The sequence below is a fragment of the Schistocerca serialis genome, chromosome 4, assembly GCF_023864345.2.
Source record: "Schistocerca serialis cubense isolate TAMUIC-IGC-003099 chromosome 4, iqSchSeri2.2, whole genome shotgun sequence".
Lineage (NCBI taxonomy): Eukaryota > Metazoa > Arthropoda > Insecta > Orthoptera > Acrididae > Schistocerca > Schistocerca serialis.
This window is the reverse complement of record NC_064641.1, coordinates 263,527,725-263,541,591: the sequence shown is the minus strand read 5'-3', so window position 1 is coordinate 263,541,591 and position 13,867 is coordinate 263,527,725. Positions and strand designations below refer to the sequence as shown.

Below are 13,867 nucleotides of genomic sequence, written 5' to 3'. Positions count from 1 at the left end.
TACAATAGCGACGCAAAGTATTAAATGGCTCACTTCAAAATGGTGCCTGATTGACAGAAATTCGTAATAAATTTTAAAATAACGTTTGCTTATTACGTTGATGGCAGCAAGTCTGACGAAACATGCAGTTTACAGTTATACATAATTTACCTAGTCTTGAATACCTAGATTAATATTTGTTTAAGTACAGCGTGTGGCAGGAAAGCGGGCCGATTAGGATATAGCGAAACAGGCTAAGGATTATATTTTAAAACATTTTCAACCACAACAACGAAGCCCTTGCGTATTGCAATTTCACGCACTGTTCATGTATTGAAAATAGTGTTTTGTAGGTGTCCACCACTGTTACGTTGACACTCGGACAATGTGCGATGTAAATAACTCACAGCACCTTCAGGTACCTGTACAAGAATGTTCTGATTAATATGCGAATAGCGTCTTTCAGTTCTTCAATTGTGTGTAAGTTTCTAGCACACACCCTGTGTTTCAGGGACCCTCAAAGGAAGTAATCACTGACCGATAAGTCGGGAGCCCATTATATGATGTCGTTACCACTCTACGCTCTGCTGCCATTGAAATCTGATCACAATGTGACATAGCACTGTCTCGCTGAAACTGATACTAATTTGCAGGAAACTGTCCAACTTCAGGTGCCAGAAATGTGTCAACCGCGGCAGCATACCGCTGAGACGTGAGTGTGGTTGCTCGTCGTTCGTCCTTAAAGAAGAAAGAATGGATTATGCCCACTGAAGAGACAGCGCAACACACTCTCATTTCCTGCCTGTGTAAGGGGCATTGAAGGAGTTCGTGAGGATTAAAAATCCTTCATTGTCCCTAATTTTAGTCAGCAGTTCAACAGTCATTCGCATTTCATAATCACTTTCATTTAACTGTTGCACGACTGTATCGTGTACAGTTGCAGCTTCAAGCTATTCCGTAAAATTCTGTGCACACCACGACTGGAGAGTCCCACCTTGCCGGAATTTGGTCTCACAGTATACTCTGAACTGTTGGCTGAGACATCTGGTACCTCCTCTGTCCGTTTGTGTGAGCGACAACTTCTGGACCTTCCTGGTGATATCACCTATGATATGACTACATGTGGCGATTGTACAGGATCACCATGTCTGAGATTCGAGTGACGACGGTATTCCCGTGTAGCAGCAGCAATGCAGTCATCGTTTTTGAAAAAAGCCTTCACATCCACAGTACATTGAAGCCCCCTCCAGTGCTCCATCTCAGCAAATGGCGTACCATATGAAACATATTGCAAACATTAATTGTTGCCAATAATACCATCTCACTTTTAGAGACTAATTATTGGTTAGATGCATAAGTTCGTAGAGTTTCTCCATAAGATACACATAACAGAGACTTTAGTGATCAGTAATATATTATCCTTCACTATCTACAAGAGTCTGCCATCTGGCATAACTTTTAGATTCCGCGACTGTAGAAATCACTTCGTTTTGAGGCGAGGAATTCGTCGAGCTACGTTCGGAGCGCATTTTCATCCGGAAAGGAAGTTACTTGGAAGTTATTCGATAGAGAGCAGAAAAGGTGAAAAATCTGAGGGCGCAAGATCGGTGAACAAGGTGGGTGCGGAATGACTTCCCAATCCAACTCCTGTATAGTGTTTCTTTGTCAGTCTAGCGGAAAGCGGGCAGGTGTTATCGTGGAGTAGCAACACTTCACGCTGTCTTCCTGTTCGTTGTTCTTGGAGTGCGTCTGCAAGACGTCTCATTTGTTGACAGTAAATGTCAGCAGTGACGGTTATAGCTCGGGGAACCAATTCATAGAACACCACACCGTCGCAGTTCCATCAGATGCATAACATCTTTTGTGGATGCGCGCAGTTCTTTGCAAGGGGAGTTGCTGCTTTGTTTGGGCTCTACCATACCTTTCCTTTTCTTATGTTAGCATAAAGACACCGTTTCTCGTTACCAGTAACGAGACAGAATATGACTGGTCGGTACTTTCCACGAGCTAATTGATTACGAGCAAGCAGAGATGCACATATGGGCACCCGCAGATATTTGTGATTTTGGCTTAGAGCATGTGGTACCCATAAACCCGACTTTTGATCCTTCCCCATTGCATGAAAATGTCACACGATGGTGAAATGATCACAGTTCATCACATTTACCAATTCTCGAGTACACTGGCGTGGATCTTTGTGGATTAATGCTTTTAAACGATCTTCATCAAAACTCGAAGGTCTTCCTGGACGTGGAGAGCCACTAATGTCGAAACGATTCTCTTTAAAACGAGAAAAACCATTTTCTTGGCGTGTTCCGTCCAGTAATATTATTCCCATACACTGTGCAAATGTTTCTCGCTGCGTCTGCTGCTGTCATCCCTCTACTGAACTCGGACAGAAGAATTTGGCGGAAATATCCCAATTCCTCACACTTGGCACTCCATTTTCCAGCGTCCACAGCTCCACTCACTATATCCAAATGACAAAATGTCAATATGTAAATTCAAATAGCAAATGAAAATCGATAAGCAAACCCATAGCAACCGGAATACCAACATGCAAAACGAAAACGCTAGAAACTTATGCACCAGCCTAATAAAACACCCAGTTTTTCTGCCTCGTGTGCTGTTCGATTCTGAAAGTACTTGTTTGGAGGGGAGTGTTGAATGGAAATGAAATGTCGTCGATAAAAGTTCGGACAAGAAGAGCATAGAAGCCTTTGAAATGTCGTGCTTCAGAAGAATGCTGAAGATTATATGGAAGATCGAATACTTCATGAATATGTGCTGAATCAAATTGGGGCAGAAAATAAATTAGTGGCATAATGTGAATGTAAGAATGGATCGGTTGGTAGGACATGTGCTGAGACATCAGGGAATGGTCAGTTTGGCAGTGAGTGGCATTGGGAGTGGGGGTGGAGAAGATGAAATCTAGAGAGAGACTAATGAATGAGTACAGTTAGCTGAATCAATTGGATTTAGGTTGCAATAGCTATGCAGAGAAGAAGTGAATTGCACACAATACACTAGCATGGAGAGCTTATCAAATCAGTCTTCGGACTGAACACGACATCAACGACATCATATTGTTCGATTAAGGAAATTGCTGTTCGTCTGTGAACATTAATCGAGCTTTGACAAAAACGCAAAAAGGATGGCGATTAGAAGTATCTGGAGTCAAACAATAAAGTATTAAAACTGTTGTTAAGAGGCTACGCCCTTTATGTTTGAGAGACATTAACGATTTCAGGCCACAAACCATCAGTTTTTTCCATCCGCTGCCGTTACAGTTTGTCTCCGGAAAAATCCCAAGCATTCTGTCATCGATGTCGTTGACACGAATATAGGACGCAGTTTAATTCGGTCGACTCGAGACATTGTAGTGTGCTGCTGCGCGAGTTACTGCCCAGCGTGTCAGCGCCAGGGGGATTCACCGCGCCTGCGTCAGCACTGTTTATGTATCCTCGCTACAGTAACTTCGCTTTAAGGGCGCTCCACGCTCCGTCGTAAATTTTGTGAAGTCACCGAAGTTTCGTTACTTTGTTATTAGAAGTATTACACCATTCGGCGGAACACTAAAGTGTGTACCGTAAACCGGAGTGACTTTGTGCCGCGCACGTGACTTTGTGCCGGTCGCACTTTCTTTCGAATAAATGCGTCCTAGCTGTTTGGAATGTCCCCACCAGAAGAGATGAAGTGCCTAAAACTCTGCTGGATAGTACGTATTCATTATTTACGTCCAACTTCAGATGGTCCCACCAGACCGCCTGCAGCACTCTGAGTATTTCGCTGTTCGAGCCTGTTTGTCGGAAACTTCCTATTGTGTCTCACTAAAGGAAGAATATCAGCAAGCTCTGGTTTGTACACAGATTTGCTACATTATTCATTAGTCTGGTGCCACACTGTCAATGTTCTCTCACTGGTGGTTTTGGCACATTAGCGAGAGTTGTCAAAAACTGAAAGATGTAGGGGTGACTTTGTGCCACCTGTTCATTAAGAGTTTTCAACTATATACTGTGCCGGTATTCATAATAATAATAATTTACTGTAGACGGAACTTATGCAGATGATGCCACGAAGATATAAAAAAAAGTCTCGCATTGTCGTCCCTACTCCAACTACACTGGTGATTCTTTGGAGAAGGCGCTTAAAGAAATTAGTGAGAAAAATATCTCTATCCGTGCAGCTGCTAACAGATACGTTGTTCACCGAAATACACTCATGAACAAATTGCATGGAAAACATCATGCACCAGTGGGTGGACAAACTGTATTTCGTAAAGAAGAGGATATGTTTGCTGCACATATTGTGACGATGCGTGATTGTGGTTTCCTATTTTCATTGCTGGATTTGCGGTCCACTACAAAAGCGTATCTCGATCGATGTGGTCGCAGAGTGTTATCATTTTGTATTCCTGAATTTAAAAAAATATGGGACCAGTAAACTTGTTAAGTACTGTCAAATTTTTAATAATACGTTTAATATTCAATAAAATATAAGTATTTGGGAATTTTTACTTTTTAGTGTCACAAAGTTACCTTGTAGGTGGTTCGTGTTAGGCTACTCACTTATTAGCATTAAAAAACGGAAAAACAAGATCATGGCACAAAGTCATCACTATGTGTTTGTGCAACATTTCTGGGAATATTTTGGTAGAAACGTGCACTCGGGGTAATAAGTACTGAGTTTATTGGACGAGGCATGTGTTCCTCTATATACACCTCCATATTTTACCAAAAACGTTTTTCTAGGAAAAATGATTTTTAAGAAAACCTTCAAAAGTGGCACAAAGTCACCTTCGTTTAAAGTACATGTTCTCTCCGCTTTCAGGTGTCGGACAGACGTATAGAGTTATTATAAGTTCGTAGGCTTCCACGGCCAGTGTCATTTTGGATATAAATAATTTTGGGTTTTGGGCCGCGTCATTGTAAACTACTGTGCTGTGTACCGCCCTGAAGAGAACCGCAGCAAGTCGATCGAAACGTCGACCATATAGTTGTTTTTGTAGTTTATAATGACGCAATGCAATACCCAAAATTATCCAAAAGGCTTATATGAGCTATGTAAACACGCCGTTAGGAGGATTGCAGAGTAAGGATGTAAATAGATGCAGATGTACTAGACTCGCTATCGCGGTTGATTTAGAATTAATTACTAATTAGTAATTCAGGAAACACACACACTCACACACACATCCATTAGCCAAGAATTGTAGGAACGATAATAGAAATTTAACTTTGTTGGTCACTTCAGCAAAAAATCGCTAAATGAAATCTCTTTAAGAGTCTCGTCATAAAGTGATATGGTTGAAATCGTCTACTTTGTTTTGATAAAGGATACGTGCAGGGAGACGTAGAAAATGAAAAAAAAACACTTAATACAGCTAGAAATCGAAAAGAGAGAGAGACTGATGGCGAATTTGAAATATAAAGTACGCCAAAACAATCCATCTTCTTTGTGTAAATATAACATACAGTGATACAGAAAGTACACCACTCCACCTACCATAAGGTGGTTTGCGGAATAGACATGTAGGTAGACGTAAATGTGTTGGATACGCTTACATGGATGATGTATCAGTAATTAGCAATTTAATGACAGAAGAAGAAGAAGAACAAATGATTCAGACCTATCACAGAAATGCCGGCCGCGGTGGTCTAGCGGTTCAGGCGCTCAGTCCGGAACCGCGGGACTGCTACGGTCGCAGGTTCGAATCCTGCCTCCGGCATGGGTGTGTGTGATGTCCTTAGGTTAGTTAGGTAGTTAAGTAGTTCTAAGTTCTAGGGGACTGATGACCACAGATGTTAAGTCCCATAGTGCTCAGAGCCTATCACAGAAATGATGAGAAATCAGGGCTACGTGTTAATGAGGAGAAAACAGAATGCCTGGTGAAAAATAAGAAAACCTAGTTGTTATATTCTTGGCTGTATACGGATTAACCTTTAAGAGAGTCGACAACTTGACGTACTTAAGGTGTCTCTTCAGTCAGGAGGGAGCTGATGCCCGTACAGCGTAGCGCCCAAAAATCATAGTCCTCGTCATAATCATAATCATAATCATCGTCATCATCATCACCGACATCATCATCATCATCATCATTATCATGTCATCTTCAATAAGACAGTAGAATGATGGAAACAAATGCACTTCCAGCAGCTATTGCTTTACAGTTCCACCAAACTTCTTTGCGAAAGGAAGCTCGCGTCAAGTACAAAGTTCGTAACTCCGATATTTTAATAATGTTTACGTTTAAGAGAGGGGGGTGCGATAAGATAAAATTACTGACATTCTAAAGGAAAATAGTAAGAAAAAGTTTTGGATATGTAATCGATTATGATACCAGAGAATGGCGGACGGGGAATAAATGAAAAATTACGGAACTTGCACAAACACCGCAACGGCCGTCACAACATTAAAGTAGAGAAGTCATCTAATGTACCAGTCTCTAGAAAAATACATGGGACGCGAAAAAAAAGAAAACTCAGAAGTATATGGCATCGTACCAGCAGGACAATGCGACGTGTGACACAGCTCACAATGTACATACGTCGTTGGAGCAGCACCAGGATGAGTTTAACGTACTCCCCTGGCCATCAGACTCTCCGGATTTAAACCCAATCGAGCATCAGACTCTCCGGATTTAAACCCAATCGAGAATCTGTCGGACCACCTCGATTAGCCTGTTCACGCCATGGTTCCTCAACCGAGAAACCTAGCGCAGCCGGCCATGGCAGCAGTCGGCGCTGCAAAAGCTAGTTGGCTAGTCAGGCCTTTGACAGGTGGTCACATCAGTGTGACTGGGCAGTATAATTACATCTCACACCCTTAGGTTGTGGTGTCTGCTCCGTACTGCCACATCAAATAAGTTTGCGCCAGCAGGTAGGCAACCCAATGAACAGATTTGCAAATCGGACTGCTGTCGCGCCTTCCAGGACAATTCGTGTCAATGAATTGCTGGCACGTACTGACGTTTTTCGCGTCACCAACGGTGCTAATATTACCTGAAATGTGAGTTGAACGCGGAGAGACACACTATCCACTGTGTCTGTTTTTTGTATGCCTTGCAGTTTTTGCCCAGGCGTCTTCTGAAACCTCAGAGGAACTTGTGAATATCGCAGCAAGTCCCACCCCACCTGGTGTTGGAAAACGAACAGCGGGAAAACTATTTTCATATTATTAAAGTAACCATACATTCATGACTTTCAATCTGAAAAAAATGGCAGTGACAGGGTTAACTGCGACGCAGGATCAAAAAGTCACAATCCGACGCGATTGCTCGCCGTCTGTAGAAATTAGATTGCAATCAGATCAGTTCCAATAGTCAACTTGGAAATAAACAACGTTAACAGTCCCTGTCTAACTTCCGACTGGCTGACCTGGCTCCATGTGACTATCATCTCTTTGGGAAACTGAAAGACTCTCTTCGTGGAACAAGGTTTGAAGATGATGATTCCCTTGTGCACGCTGCCAAACAGTGGCTCCAATAGGTTGGTCCAGAATTTTACCATGCGGGTTCCAGAATAACGTAAGGCAGTTGAGAGGAATGGAAATTATGTGGAGAAATGAAAATATTGTTCCTAAAGGATGTATCTACACACTGTATAACTTTCAAACATGTAGAACAAATGATGGATTTAAAAAAAAATAGTGTGCATTTCTTTTGTAGTGACCCTCGTTTTTTCTCATATTTTGAGGGTCAACTTCCAGATCCTGTACCAATCACCAGTCCTCTGCAGGTCACTCTACAAATCGATACTGTCTTCTGGAGTTACTACTTTCTTGTGGACAACAGTATCATCTGCGAACCGTATCATCTGCGAACCGCATCATCTGCGAACGGTCTTAAAGAGTTTCCGAGGATTTCTACTAGATCATTTATATATATTGTAAACAGTAATGGTCTATCACATACTTGAAATTACCGAAAATAAGTTCTCATAAGGATGAACTATTAATCAAGAGGTTCCAGAGGCATGGAAACACTGGGGTACGAGTTTGGTAGCGTTCGGTCACGATGTTCATGGTGCAACACTTTCCGTTTCGGTCGGTGTATGAGTTGCAGGAGCTATTTGGAATTCTTTATGGCATGCGCGATACTCTGAAGGACGAAGCAGCTACGCGGTGTGTCTACTTTTCAGAGTTTACTGCCGTAAACCTTAGCGTTGACGTGTTTGTGATTCTTGGCAGAAATCCTCCAATACAAGGGGCGTTCCTCTCGAGTTTGAAGATTACGTGCTCGGAAAGGAGGATGCGGCCGCCTCTAATATAATGGAGACAAAGGCGCATTTCCATATCGGCGACGGAGCTGGAAGAGAGCAGCGGCGCTTCCTTCAGTGACCCCCGCGCTGGCAGCTTTCCCACGTGCCGAGGCAACGCCCGCGACAAGTGTGAAGAGCGGCGGATAGAAAGTGTCCATTGGCGTGCCCGCCAGTTAGGCGCGTACTTATTACAGTCCCCGAGATAGCGGCGCGCCCCTGCGCAGTCCCGGGCAGAGTACTGGTACCTCATAGAAAAGGTTTTCGAGATGGTTAGAGTAGTTTCCTGAATATACACTGTGTCACTGTTTTCTCTTTAACGTAAATGAACATTGTGGAGCCTCGAGATAAGGGTAAGATTTTCGCGTATCTGCCAGCTTTCACAGAAACCAATATTGATGGAGGTATCACTACTTTTCTGCAACTCTCAAACGACAAGCTGATAGAATATAATGCTGACTACCGGTACGTAAAATGATCACATTATTAATATATTATGGATTTACACTGTGCGACTGAATTAAAGAATCACTTTTTCGAAATCTCATAATTGTCTCCAGATGCTGGAGAGAAGTTTGAATTTGGGCTCAAAGATACCTACGACCTCCCTCTGCAACGGTGCAAAACCGTGACGCCCTTCAACGTTGTCCTCGGGCTCTATCAGAACCGAGACGTCCAGCGCTGAAAGCATATTCTTTTCTTATGGGTGGCCGAGGAAAGCGTTTCAGGCGCTTATATACGAAAAAGCCTCTAGGGATGGCATAAAGGACGTCCATGAAACCACCCCTTTCCCTGGAGCGTTGATTCCCACACGTATCTCGGTGGGAAACGACAGTACACAGTGCGACGAGCAGCTGGACGATATTCTTAACAGCCTTTGACATCCCCGGACGTCCCAGTCCTTCTCTGAGGATTCAAATCGTTCAAATGGCTCTGAGCACTATGGAACTTAACATCTGAGGTCATCAGTCTCCTAGAACTTAGAAGTACTTAAACCTAATTAACCTAAGGACATCACACACATACATGCCCGAGGCGGGATTCGAACCTGCCACCGTAGCGGTCGCGCGGTTCCAGTCTGTAGTGCCTAGAACCGCTCGTCCACAACGGCCGGCCCTTCTCTGAGGACACAGTGGGGTTCCGTCCTCATTGAACGTGATACCACGCCTTTGGAGGTCCGTGCTACCGCAGGTTTTGCTCTTGTGTACAGATTGGAACCATAAGGGTCTGTTTACAAACACTCCGCGAAATCTGAATGTGATCCGACGTAGCGAATGGTACTTACATATTTTCAGCCTTCCCATTCCGCGCCCTTCTGTGAAGCAGTCCTATACGTCTGCAGGCAGACAGCCCCTTCACACCTTTCCAATCCTGGGTGCATGCTGGCAGATGGCTAGGACTACTTACAGGTTGTCTCAGTACAGGTACATTTTTGAAATTCTCAGTAAAGGTTTGTGAGTGCCACCGCAGGTGTTGTCAAACTGGGGGGTCTTAGGGAGCCCCTTTGGCATTTTATTCAATCATGCCCTCTGCATGGCATGGCAAAGTAAGGCGTGGAACAAGGGGCTGAAAGTGCATAAGCACCCTTTGCTTATGTGGATTAAGTTCAAACTTCGTCGCACGGTTTCCAGTGGTTCTTAGTCGTTCCACACTGTACATCAGAGCAAAACTGCAGTCACACTGCACTGCAAAGGTGTGCGATCACGGTCAGTGGGAATGCAGCTCCACAGTGTCCTCAGAGAAGGGCTGAAAAGACCGGGTGGATGTCAGCAGAGTCACAGATTATCGAGAACGTACTGCTGTTGCCCATCGCGCTACTAACTGTCGTTTTCGCCCATCGAAATGGAATTAGTGCTGCAATGAAACGGTTGCACTCATCGACGTCCTTTATGCCACTTCCCCAGATCTTTTAGTGTCGATTCTGAGCGGCGGCGTGTCTAAAGTGTTTTCCTCTGTCACCCATAAGAAAATCGCGTGATTGCGACGCCCATCGTCGCGATTCTGACCTCCATCACAAAGGCGTCAAATAAAGGGGATGTGAATGGGAGGCGGTGTCACGACCTTCCCATCGTGTGAGACGTCTATGGTGCCGTTGGGCAGTATTTTGGTTCAAAAATGGCTCTGAGTACTATGGGACTTAACATCTGTGGTCATGAGTCCCCTAGAACTTAGAACTACTTAAACCTAACTAACCTAAGGACATCACACACATCCATGCCCGAGGCAGGATTCGAACCTGCGACCGTAGCAGTCGCGCGGTTCCGGACTGAGCGCCTAGAACCGCGAGACCACCGCGGCCGGCCAGTATTTTGGTGATATTTGGTGCCAGTATGACGTCATTAACCAGTGTTACACGTCACATGAACTCTCAGCTCTGACCTTTTTCTCGCATGTGTCGACGCCCCGCTGTTTGAAGCGTCGCCGCAGGGCGCTACGCTTTTGCATTACAGAGGAAAATTCTAGACACCTTGAGCCAAATTTCAAACTTCTGCGTCGCAATGGGAGACAACTGTTGAATATTGTAGACACCTTGAGCCAAATTTCAAACTTCTGCGTCGCAATGGGAGACAACTGTTGGGTTTCGAAAGAGTGATCCCTTAACTGTATTACGCAGTGTACTTCGTCCAAACGAAGCTCGTTTGTCACACAATGCACGAAATGTTTCTATAATGAACCAACCAGAGGATAGCAACTTCTAAAACACCTTACTTGGTCCGGGCTTGGCTGCTCGTGCTATGAGACAAGTGTTACATACATTTCCTGTACCGTTCCATCACGTATTGGAAATGTCTGCTAGTCCCGACTTCCACCGTCGGCTGTCTGCTTCGGCCACATGCGGTTCCCGAAGGTCGTTCGTGTTACATACATTTCCTGTACCGTTCCATCACGTATTGGAAATGTCTGCTAGTCCCCACTTCCACCGTCGGCTGTCTGCTTCGGCCACATGCGGTTCCCGAAGGTCGTTCCTAAAACACATCAAACTTCGACGTTAAAATTATTGACTAAATCTTAGGCTGCACAAACATGGGACGAGGGATGTTCGTCTCATGACTGTACTTTCTACGGAAGAAGAATCCGTATGAATTGAAAATACGCCCTGCATATTGCCTGGCAGATAAAATATGTACATGAGGCCGTTTGCACACGATTCTGTTGCGTCTGTGGAGGTGACACAGTCACAATATCAGTGAAGTGTGACGTCAACAAAGTACATACGCACAGTGGCTGTGCCGGCCGGTGTGGCCGAGCGGTTCTAGGCGCTTCAGTCTGGAACTGCGCGACCACTACGGTCGCAGGTTCGAATCTTGCCTCGGGCATGGATGTGTGTGAAGTCCTTAGGTTAGTTAGGTTTAAGTAGTACTAAGTTCTAGGGGACTGGTGACCTCAGATGTTAAGTCTCATAGTGCTCAGAGCCATTTTGAACCACAGTGGCTGTAAAATTCGTTACCACCAGGAGAAATCACATTAATAACCTCACCGGATAAAAAATTTTTCACACCTAGGGAGATCATTGCAAACATCATTCAGTACCGCGTAATTCCGTCTTCGGACTTCAAAACCGCCTGTATTCGGTTAGAAAGTGAGTCCATAAGGTTGTGCAGATACGTCGCTTACAGGTTGAGCCACTTGCCGGGGTCTTGATTGCGCTGTTTCACCAAATTGCGGAGATGCTGATGTCGGCGTTTTACTCGCTGTTTCAACACATACCGCAGGTTTTCTGTGGGGTAAAAATAAGGTGATTTTGCAGGCCAATCGAGATGTAATAGGGCGGGGGAGTGTTCCGAAAGTGAGTGACGTATTATTTGCTGCTGTCCTCTTTATAAGACATTGCGAGTAATGGCCTCTTGCGAGATGACCGACGCCATATGTTCATCGCATGCCGTTCCCGCCGCAATGTTTTCTCGCTGACAGGTTGGTATGGACCTTCATTTACCGTCTGCAGCAATTATTGTCGGTTTTGGAAACGATTTTGATTCACAAGGTGTGAAAACGTCTCTGGTTCCTCTGCCACGACCTTTTCCCGACCACAGTTGTGACGTGTTCGTGGACACGTGCGCTACACCACTGCTTGTGGAAACGTTGAATAGTCCGTCGCGGAGCACCAACAAGTCCAGCAGCTTCACAACGTGTGGATGTGGGCACGGGCAAACAAGACTGCCCCTTCTTGCCACTTTGTCACGTTTTTACATTTGCTCGTATATGTGTACAATGTCTGCTTGAAACATAACTGATCCGGCCGCTGTGGCCCAGCGGTTCTAGGCGCTTCAGTCCGGAACCGCGCTGCTGCTACGGTCGCAGGTTCGAATACTGCCTTGGGCGTGGGTGTGTGTGATGTCCTTAGGTTAGTTAGGTTTAAGCATTTCTAAGGGACTGATGACCTCAGATGTTAAGTCCCATAGTACTTAGAGCCATTCTGAAACATAACTGATTGGTATTGCCCACGAAGAAGAAGTTCGCATGAATTTGAGGATGACTAGATCGCTGCGGCACTTGTAAAAGGCTTGACGGTTCATTTGTGCGTGCTCTAGGCTTGTTAATGGCCTCAGTTCGGCGAGAAAGATTGGCCACAAGGTTTTTCAGATATTATGTGCCGCCAAAGCCACTTATTCGTCCAACATATCTGCCAAATTGCGAGTTTGTTGATTCCTACGTTTTCCCTGCTATTGATAACAGTCTCATACATTTTGTACATAATTAAGATCGCGTGATTTAGCGAGCCATTCAAGGTGCGATACGGTCTGTGGGTGTTCGTCAAACCACGGACGTATGTGTGGAGTTATGTGAACACCGCTGTTGTCATCGCAGGAAGAAGCGTAACCATGGTTAAGATATAGAAAAAAGAGTCACCGAAATAAACGTCTTGATTTATGTTTACGGGAATGTGAATAAGTGGGTCCTAGTCGTGGTTCAAAGAGCAACTACAAAAATCACAGATCTGCTTCTGTCCTGAACTACTCTCTCCACACACTGCAGGTTAAACGCCTCAGTGATCCATCTGTTTATATTAAAAAGTTTGTTATTTAAATAATTATTGTCCACTGAGCTTACAAATGCGGCCAGACTGTAAATGGTATCAAACTTGGAAATTTGTGGTAATATCCTACTGGACCAAACTGCTGAGGTCATCGGTCCCTAGGCTGACACACTATTTAATCTACCTAAAAGTAACTTACGCTAAGGACAACACACCCACATCCATGTCCGAGGGAGGACTCGAACCCGAACCTCCGACGGAGGAACCGCGCGAACCGTGATAAGGCGCCATAGACCGCACGGCTAAATGGTATCAAGTATTAGACTGGGCTATGTGCAAGTAATTTCATCGCGACAGGTTGTAGAAACTGATGAAGTAGTTGTAGTCACTGAAATCAGTTCCGCAACGTCGTGACGCCAACTATTTTCGATGCTTCGAACATCAACGTCGAAATCGAGTGTGCTGTCAGGACTGTTGCTCTTCGGCTAATCGTTACGCAATACCGGATAGTGAATAAAATTAGCTGAAGTATGGTACAGTGTATGCACTCTAAGACACAAGAGAATGACGTACCACGAAGGAGTTATGCAAATTGGTGACAAACTGATATGCCTACAGGTATCGACGGAAAATACAAAAGTGTAAACTTTGGCTGCCT

The 13,867-nt window shown here is 44.5% G+C and overlaps 1 protein-coding gene across 1 annotated transcript in view; it reads left to right on the top strand.

The window, feature by feature from the left end:
* Nucleotides 1–13,867, top strand: part of LOC126474099 (homeobox protein B-H1) — a 461,293-nt gene that overhangs the window by 357,195 nt on the left and 90,231 nt on the right. The window lies entirely within an intron of this gene.